The 10,406-nt window shown below is 46.3% G+C and overlaps 1 long non-coding RNA gene across 1 annotated transcript; it reads left to right on the top strand.

The window, feature by feature from the left end:
- The first annotated feature begins 246 nt into the window (after positions 1-246).
- On the top strand, positions 247-6,660 carry LOC125129296 (uncharacterized). Its single transcript, XR_007135444.1, has 3 exons — positions 247-3,045; positions 4,945-5,098; positions 5,365-6,660. It is a non-coding gene; the product is annotated as an uncharacterized LOC125129296 (long non-coding RNA).
- The last annotated feature ends 3,746 nt before the right edge of the window (positions 6,661-10,406 follow it).

The raw sequence follows: 10,406 nt of genomic DNA on the forward strand, positions 1-10,406 counted from the left end.
ACCAGCAGAACTTGGTTTTATTGCACAATAGTAGAAGCCAAATGTAGCCACAAACCCAGAGACCGATTCTTCTGGTACAGTTGGCCCTCCCTAGGCATGGGTTCTGTGTTCTTAGATTCAACCAACCGCAAATCAAAAATATTCAGGGAGAAAAAAAGAATTCCCGAAAGTTCTAAAAAGTACAACTTGAATTTGTTCCCTGCAGACAACAATTTACATGGCTTTTACATGGTATTAGGTATTACAACTAATTACAGATGATTTAAAAGTTTAAGGGAGGATGTGTTGGGTTATATATGGAAACATTTTGTCATTTTATAGAAGGGACTTGAGCATTTGCAGATACCCTGGGGTCAGTCCCCCCCTCAGAATCCAAGGGGTGACTGTACTTCTAAATCTTTGAATTAATCATAATAGAACAGGAGAGAAGGGGGCAGGGCACAACCTTTAACGAATGACAGAGCCATTGAGGACAAGACATAAACTGGTTGGAACCAAGTAGGTCCAAGTTGGGGGATGGCAGGACTTCCAGTGGACTCGAGCCTCACTGTACCCTCACTGTAATACATTAGCATAGGCTACATGACACACCTACAGGTGCCAGGACAGCTCCAAGACCAACCATAAAAGACCAAAAAGTGGGCAGTGACGCTATTCCTGGAAATCTCCAGCCCTTTTCCAAATGGTTGGAATAATCCTCCCATGTATTAGCTCTGAAGTTACCCAGCCCATGAAAACCAACCACCCCAGATTTGGGGGCCACTCTCTTGCCTTTGGAAACAGAGCACATTCTGTCTATGGAACATGTACCTCCCAGGCTGCTCTCACCTTCTGAGATGGTCCACACTCTCTCTCTCACTAAATCCACTTCTTACCTATCATGTTGCCTTTCGCTGAATTCCTTCTGCTCTGAGACATAAAGAATCTGAACTTCAGTAAGTCCTGGCATTTCAATTAAAAGAGAGTGGGTTCAAGTCCTAATCCGAGTTGTAGGGTTTCCATAAGAAGTCCTCAAAAACAAAAACAAAGCCCTCACCTAAGAGAATGGCGAAATTCAAAAAGAGGAGGGGCTTGTTTTTAATCCTTAAATAGCTGAGTCCCTTCAAAATTAAGAAGTCACTGTTTCCCCAGACAGTAGGCCAACAGAAAGAAGGACATGTCCTTGGACCTATCTTTCTGTGGCTGTCACAGCTGAGACAAAGCTGCGGGCCCTGCTGAGGAAGTGCAGCACCCCCCTTCAGAGAGCCAAGGTCTCTGTTTCCTTCCAGCAGGAACCATAGATGCTTCGTAGGAAAATACAGGAATTCGATGCACATGAAGCAAAATACAACTAGCTCAGGGAGAGGGGGAGAGTTTTCCTGAAATCCATGAGTTTCCCTGGTTTCACATGACACCGTGTAGGGTTTATAATTCACGTACCACAGGAGGCTGAACATTGTCATTTCCTGCCCCCTCCAATGGTGGTTTTCCAGTGAGGAGAACATTGTGACTAACCAGTGCTGTCTTTTTTTTTTTTTACTCTGTCTTCATGTTTGTGAAACAAAGCTGGCTTATACTTGCAGGGGGAGGGGCTGAGGAGGTGGGCTGCAGAGAAGCAACCTGGAGCTGGTCTTATTATCAATCATCTCCGCCGGTTGTGAGAGTTTTGACAAGAAAAACCTACCCACACAGACGGGCACTGCTGTGCATTTACAGCATGTTACTTAGAGCATTTATGAGACATCATCTAACGTTCTATCAGATGAGTCTTTCAATATAAATATTCAGACCGACTGAGATTGAACTTTGTAACATCCGAACTTGATTATGAAACAGGCAAGAGAGACTCTATGCATATTTTCACTGGTTCACTTAGTCTTTCATATGTTGAAGGGTGTGTGCGTGTGCTTGTGTGTGTGTGTGTTAGGGGTGGAATTTTCAAATCTGGAGCTTCTATGTAACATGTATTTGCTGTGGTGCTTGCATGACGCTGATGTTCAGCAGAGGTCGGCTAAGCGAACCTGTAGTTTGCTCGGGTTTCATCACCAGTGATTTCTTCTCTTGGGTATGGTGGTTGTAAAACACTGCTGTGCGTGAAGGCCTACGTGGGCCCTCACTCAGCCCTTCAGGAAGGCCGCCTGTGACCTGAGGAACCTGCTGTTTGAGGTGCAGTCAGCTGTCAGAGGAAATGGCTCTCAGGGACGGTCAGTGAACAGGCAGCTTCCAGAGCTAAGAAGCCCAGTCCTGAGGAGGGAGGACCCACACTCTCAGGAAGGTAATAGCATGTCACCAGAGGCGACCTTGAGCCCCTCGCACCGAGTGGATGCAGGCAGAGAAGACTCTTATGGAGCTGAAATGATTAGCACATACATGATCTGGACTTTCGGATCCAGAAATTGTCACTCTCTCCCCAGCACTGCCGGGAGGGGAAGGGGAGAGGATGACTTGACCAACAAGTCATATTACTCTGTGCTCTGGGACATACTCCCAACAACGGAGACGCAGGCAGGAAGCCTCGTGTTGTATGTACCCTTGACCAGGTGGTCACTGTATTTTGCATGAAGTATGAATTAACTAGACTTAATGGCTGATACGTCAGTTTCGTATGGGTTTTGGTTAAGCAAGAGGCAGTTCTAAGCCAACCACTCCTGGTGCTGTAACTCATCATTTCTTGCCCTGAGAAGCCCAGGACCAGTCTGGGGGCTCATCAGGGCAGTACCCCCTGGGAACCCAGCCTGCCCGGCTAACTAGCCCCCTCAGTGACACATCCAGTGTCTCTCTGACTGCACGGGGAGGCCGTGGAGGGCAAGTGCCCATCTCATTACAACACTTGAGTTCCGAGTTGTGACACCAACATCTGATACGTCTCATGTGATTCATAACTATTCATCAAAAAGCAGTTATGCTTCAGCTGGTCTTAAAAAGAGACACTCCCAAAGTCCCTCCAGGAATAAACGTTTGAAGGAGAACCTTCCTGAATGGACAAAACTATTTCCAGTGGAGCAAGAAGCCTGGAATCTTGTCTAAGAAAATGAAAAGAAGTTCCACGTACATTCACCTTAGAAGGTAAGGCCTCTTAGGGCAGGGGAAGAATGAAGAAAATGAAAAGAAATTCCATGTACATTCACCTTAGAAGGTATGGCCTCTTAGGGCGGGGAAGAATGAATGAATGAATGAATGAATGAGGTGCCCCTCGGCAGTGAGGAAATGAGGGTTAATGCAGACTCACTGTTTTCTAGGGGAAGCACTTTACTTGTTCACAGGACTTTTTTCCGTCCTGGAGGAAAGCCACACATGATGCGACTGTGTTGAGCAGGGAGACAGTTAGGTCAGGTTTCCCAAGACCATCCTGGCTTGGAAGTCGCAGGACCGTGTGGCCTCGAACACCTCCCTCATCGGCATCGAGTTACTCAGGCGATGCTTCAATTTACCTGAAGGCATTATAGGAATAATGTAAAAATCTAGAAGGCTTGAGCTCATAAAGTGATAAGTAACACAACTCTGCGAGCCTATTAGAGGGGAAAATTGAAAAGGTTGCAGCCAATTATTAATAAGACAGGTGAACATGAGCTGTCTGGAGAGGTGCTGGGACCACAGGAAACAGATTGCCGATGTGCAAATGCTCCGAGCAGCCACCTGGCAGCCCTGGGGATGGATTCAGCCAGGAGATAAGGTGTTTGGAGAGTCCACAGGGATTTTTTTTTTTAAGTGAGCCAACATAAAATCAAGATTTTTTTTAACAGGTAGTAAAATCTGCATTTGTATTACCTTCTCTATCTCACATGCTTAAAAACAAACTTCTTCATTTTAAGTTTAGGTGCACTAACCTGGGTCAGAAAGAGCAGGATAAAGTTGATTGATCTCATCTAAACCATCAAAAAATTTTCTTTTAGGAGAATGAAACTGAGGATTCAGGTTCAATCCCTGGCCTTGCTCAGTAGGTTAAGGATCCAACGTTGCTGTGAGCTGTGGTGTAGGTTGCAGATGCTGCTGGGATCTGGCATTGCTGTGGTGTGGGCCAGCAGCTGCAGCTCCAATTTGACCCCAGCCTGGGAATTTCCATATGCCGTGGGTGCAGCCTTATAAAGACAGAAAGGAAAGAAAGAAAGAAAGAAAGAAAGAAAGAAAGAAAGAAAGAAAGAAAGAAAGAAAGAAAGAAAGAAACCCCAGACTTCCATGACGTGGGCCAGGACTCCAGATCCCAGGGCACAAAATTTAAAGAGGCAGGTGTGGGCAGGTGCAGGGCTGGTACCTGGCGGGAGGGGTGGGGGGCGCCTTAACTTTTGTGCCTCCCCTTGTCCTGGCCCACTAGTCATTATGGTGGAGTGGAAGGAAGACAGAAGGCTGGACATAATGAAGACTCTTTTATTAAAATAAAAAATCAGAGAAGTATCGGGCTTCACATTTCTATCATGTCTTAGAACTCACATGACAAAACTCTAAATTTTAACCCCCTGCCTCCACCACCTCACGTAAGAATATGCTCTTAGAAACTTTTGGAAGCTTCTCTCAGGACTGCAATCTGTGGTTTGATAAGGTTGTTTCTTGCTGCCAAGCTCTGCACTCCCTGTACATATGGAAGAGCTGAGCAATGTCTTTTTAACCTTTATTTTCCTAAAAACATCACGTGGTCATCTTTTAGCCTCTCTCAACCCCTTTCACCTTTTTTTTTTTTAATCAAAACCATTTTCCTTTAGTCATTGAGGTGGTAGGTTTTTAGTTTCCATCCAGTCATAAACCCAACAGTGGCATCGCCTAGAGTTTTTTTTTTTTTTTAAAGCCAACACTCTGTCTCTACTGTACAAGATCTTTCTTTTGGCCAATGTTGTTTTCGGCTTATTTAACATATGCTAGAAATAATGGGGGCTGACCCTTTAGGAGAAACACTGAATGTAATCCTTAGGCCCCAAAGCTCCGATTGCTGGCCTCTGCGCAAAGACAACAAAGATTGTTCCTTCCACGTAGGCCCCTTGATCTGTAACACCAGCCAGCTTCATCATATCGCTGATCACCCCAGGAAAGGAACCACCTGCAGGCTGCCTGGTGGCTCAGAGGTGTCCTGAGTGACCACACTGCTTCCTACCGGCGCTCTGGGCTGGATGCTGACAAAGCCAGATGGGTAACTTTCAGGGAACTGGCAGTGTGAGATGTTAAAAAAGATGCAACCACAGTGGTGTGAGAAAGGATGGAAGGAGAACCAGGGGAGAAGGCGAGCAGGAGGCGTGCATGTGTCAAAGTCTCGAGTGAGTGGCGTCTGAGGGGGAGGGGCAGGGAGACCGAGTGGTAGTGGCAGGAGAGGCTGAAGGGGTGAAGGGGGTGAAGGGATGGGAGGCGGAGAGGCCAATGTGGGCTGTGTCAGCAGGAGCACCCATGTCCTTTCTTCAGGCGGCAGCAGCGTGACCACCCTGGGAACACCTCCCTGGCTTGGTTTTGAGGAGTGGCCGGTCCCCAGCTCTGCCTCCAGCTCCAGCTCCAGGACTGACTGACCACAGCATCACATCCTCCGGCTGCAGGGGCGGGTGCCAAACCAGGTCAGCGATGCCAGTGGAATTGGCTTCCAGAACTGTTACTGTGAACTGCAAAGAAGTGTTCTTTTTTGCTGCCCTTATGAAGCTTGCCAGGAGCCGCCATCTGAAGAAGTCAGCCCACCGCAGGGGCAGCCTGGAGAAAAGCAGAGCCGGGCTGCGGGGAGGAAGCCAGGCCTACCTCTCCCCAACAGTGGGTGCGGAGCCCACAGGGCACACATCGCTGGACACCCACTTCTCAGGACAGTGGCGTAGCTGTGTTGAAAGGACCAGCCCTCATTCTTTCTAGTATATACTACGCAAACCTGAACCACGCTTGCTGAAAGGAGACACTTGGAACGCAGTGGCTTCTTAGCAGGTGACGGTTATTTTGTCAGGACATGACAAGCGCCTATCATCCGGGGGAGGTCCAGCTCTTACTCTCAGGACAAAGTCACAGATTTCCAAAAGGACCCTGGAAAGGCCTCAGGAAGTTGCCACCCGGGAGAGTGTTTCTCCAAGGCCCTTCGTGTCCAGACTTCCCCTCACGGCGGGACAGACCTCAGCTCCCTCGGGGTTTACGTGAGGGCGCTTGTGGAGAATCCATCTCTAATGCCACAGTCGTGGAGATCAGGCCACATGGGCACATGGCAGCTGAGCCCCTGTGAGAGAAGGACAGGCTTCAGCCACCACCTTGGCCTTCGAGGGCTGTAGCTCATGGACAGAGAGAGTATGACCTGGCTGTTACATGTTATCCTGCACTGTGCCCACCCCCACCCCTCATTCCCCCACCTCTTTTTTTTTCCTTTGTGACCTTTATTGCTAAATTCATTAAGGCACGGTGCGCATCTGGGCAGTTCTGCTGTATTACCATCCATTCCCGCTAAGTTATCACCATCCAATCACACCCTGAGTGGATCAGCACCCCAATATCAACTGCCAGGTCGGTCCATGTGGAGAACCCTTTGACATCTGGATTGTCTTTTCCCTAGCATGTGGCGAAAGCTCAAGGGGGCATTTTCAGAAAGTATACTCTGTGGTAGTTCTAAAATAGTCCTTGGAAAACTATATGGAGATGCCTCAAAAAATTAAAAAGAGAACTAGTAATTAGGATCCAGAAATAACGAGCCAGTAATTCCACTCCTGGGTATTATCCAAAGAAAAAGAAAACACTAATTCGAAAAGATATCTGCACCCCTATGTTCACTGCAGCATTACTTACAACAGCCAAGACAGGAAAACAATCTAATACCCCTCGATAGATGACATGGTGTGTGTGCGTGTATGCGTGTATGTGTGGCGTGGTGTGTATGTGGAGAGAGAAAGAGAGAGGAAGTGGAATATGACTCAGCCACAAAAAAGAATGAAATCTTGTGATTTGTGACAACATGGATGGACCTAGAGGGTAAATTACACCTGAGTAATTACACCTAAATGCTAAATTTTAAGATAAATAAGTCAGTCCTATAGGTGTAATGTCCAACATGATAAAGATAATGAATGTCACTGTATGTCATGCATGAAAGTTGTTAAGAGAGTTATCATCACAGGGAAAAAAATACATATTTTTTCCCTATTTCTTTCATGCTGTATCTGTATGAGATGATGGATGTTCACTCAAGCTATAGCCATCTTTTCATGACATATGCAAGTCAACTCATTACGCTATACACATTAAACTTACATGGGGCTGTGTGTCAATTATCTCTCAATAAAACTGGAAGAAAAATACAATAAAATAGTTCTTGAATACTTCAAAGGGTAAGAGTTTAGCATCGCAAAGGTTTGGCTTTCCCAAGAAAACTGTGATCCTGGATGATGCGGGCAGCACATGTCTCATTTTGTCCCTGACAACCCCTGACCTTGCCGAGTGAGCACTTCTGGGGGAGCCCAGCCCAGGGGAAAGCAGCACAGCAACAACGCCCACCACCCAGACACGTGAGGAAGCAAAGGGACCAGCCATGACCTCAAAGAAAAAAGCTGATTCACTTGCACTCACTTTATATGCTGAGCCCAGACCGTTCAGAGACTTGATAGGATTTTGAGAGGATGCAGGGGACCTAGGAAAATGGAGCCCTGAGAGCAGGGCAGGGGTCGGGGTGGGAGCGAAAGGAAGGAGAAGGAGTGGACAGTGGGAAACAAGGAGTGAAAGCCCTTGAAGGCAACTATTCCCATCACCCTTCTGCGGCCATGCCTGCCACCGGGAGAATTAGGGGGCAGTGAGTGGAGCCAAGATCAGACGTGCTCTGTAACAAGGCAGGGAACCCTGTTAACTGTTGGTTCTGGGTCTCTCTCTACCCCTTTCCTTCAAAAAACAGCAAATTTATAGAAGGGTTAAGAGTATTGCAGCCAGATAAGTCTGAATTCAAATGTTGACTGTCCCCGAGTCATTTTATGTCCCCTGGTCATTTTAATCTGGATTCAAATGTTGACTGTCCCCTGGTCTGAAAGTTACTTCTTTCTGCCTCCATTTCCTCATCCATGAAGGTGTTAACAGTTCTCTCTATCTCAAAGGATTGTAAGTGATAATAATTGAAAAGTGCCCGGCACATAGAAAATGTTTGGTAAATATTAGTCGCTGCTACAGTATCTTCTCTCCCCTCCTTGATTATTTAAGCAGCCCTGTGATAACTGATGTGTGTATAGATTATTGACAAAGCGCCATCCTCCTTTGGGCATCCTGAGGCTGGAGAGAATTCTTGGGATGTCACTTTGATCTCGGTGAGTATACCGTCAGCAGAAATTAATTCACATACTAGATTTGTCAGTTGCCATAGGCTTCAGGTCCATCTTAGGAAAGACCTTGAACAAAAGAAGAAAGAAACAGTCAAGGTCAAAAAGTGAATCTGGAACCTCACCAAAGTGGGCTCTTACACAAGCGACGTTGCAGAAAACATGAATTTTCTCAGAATGATCTCCCTTGATAAGCAGGTAGAAGCTTTGGTCTCTACATTCCAGGAGAAAAGCTGTAAGAAAGAGGCCTTTTCAAGGACTCCAGATCCACACCAGGGAAAAAACATCCGGAATATCTCCACACAAGCCTCTGTCACACACAGACTTGTTGAGAGGGCCTTCCTGATCTCTGCAATTTCATGTTTCCATTTGAGGGTGGGTTTTCCCAGTGTTTGACCCGCCCCAGGGAACTTACTGTGTTGGTTTAAGAAGAACACAGAGACGTCGTTGAGAATGAGACTCGTACATTTTCTGTTGAATTACCCCATTTATTGTGGTTTGCCGTCTCCTGTCAGGCTTTTCATAAGGCTGGAGATTCTCGAAATCCTCTCCTCATCTTCGGAAAGTAAACTAGTTATGAAAGTAGCTCTGGTAATATTCATTTCAGTTTTAAACAACTCTTTTTTTTTTTTTTCTATTTCATCACAGTCATAATTAATTTCATGGCTCAGGTACACGAAGAGATTTAAAGCGATGTTTATAAAATGAATTCGGCTCTCCCTCATCTTATTTAGAGTTCTCCATTGTGTATATATTCAAATTGCAATGGAGAGGCAATTTATGAGCGAGCTCTCTGGTGTCCTTGATTCTGTATCCTCTAGAGGATTTATTATTTAGCTCTTCTCCTCCCCTGGGACCGGCAGGCACACCATGTGGCTGAAAGACAGCAGCTTTGCCACCTATTCTTAAAAAGAAATTGTTCTTCAGACACCACATTTGGGATATCTTGCTGAGGCTCAACAGTGGGGGCTGGGGAGGTGTGGGGTGGGGGGGAGGGAAAGAGTGGGGGGCATCTACAGGCTTCATGGGAGAGAGGCCACATGCAAGCATGCACAGCCCTGGAATGGGGCTAGGGAGACGGTTCTAGTCCTGCCTTTGCCCTTGTCTCACCTTGATCCTGGAAAAATCATTCACTTCCCGTAGTCACCTTTGTCAGCAAGAAGATGAGGCAGTTGGAATGGACAAGCTCAAAGGTCTCTGCCAGCTAAGAAATTCCTGCGACCTGCCAATCTACCAGCTCTAAAACTCTTCATTTGGCTGGTTCTCATTTCGGTGTGTCTTTGGGGTTCAGCTAATTGATTACACGCATATATACACATCCTTACAATTACATCCCTTTGCCTGGATTGAGCCACATCACGATCAACAGGAAAAAAGACTTCAGCTAGTTGGTTACTGGAGCTGCCCCATCCAACACGAGCTGCTAGTCTTACTTGATCATAATACAGTGGTCAAAACAGAGAAATTAATGTTAGTATCATTTTGTGAGCTAACTCACAGGCTTACTTGGATTTTACCGATGTCCTTTCTCTATTCAAGAGCCCACATGTTCTCCCACTCTAAGAGCCACATTTCAAGTGCTGCATGGCCACACGTGGCAACAGTATGGACAGTGCAGATATAGGACATGCCCTTCATCACAGAAATGTCTATTGGACAGTGCTATAATTAGAAGAAAAACTGTTTCTAAATAAGGGACTAGCTCGGATGCCCCGGCCTGGCTACTATCCCAGGGGGTAGTCGTCCTAATCTCAGATGGACCAGTCACGGTCTCCGAAGCCAGTCCCATAAACAAATAGTCATTTGACGGGCAGAATTTAAGGCATGAAATACCTGCTTAAAAATACCTTCTCCACGAGTTTGTCATGGGGTTTCCCCACCCACTCTTGCCCTCTTCTCTTCCCTCCCACCCCTGCCAACTTCCTCTTCTCTGTGCTGATCCCTGGTATCTCATGAGTTTGTTAACTCAGGGAAACGGCAGCTAAAGGGAAGAAAAGAGTGCATTTTCCCCTCCATTCAAATGTGCCAATGATCATGGGGCGTAATATTGTTTTTGGGGTTTTGGTTTTAACTTTTGATGCTGAGATGATTGTAGATGTACCACTGAGGAGTTGCCAAAATAACCCGCTTCTCATACCGCGCCCCCATGTTAACATCTAACTAAATCATAACACAATTATCAAAACCGAG

Source organism: Phacochoerus africanus, chromosome 6, assembly GCF_016906955.1.
Source record: "Phacochoerus africanus isolate WHEZ1 chromosome 6, ROS_Pafr_v1, whole genome shotgun sequence".
Taxonomy (NCBI): Eukaryota; Metazoa; Chordata; class Mammalia; order Artiodactyla; family Suidae; genus Phacochoerus; species Phacochoerus africanus.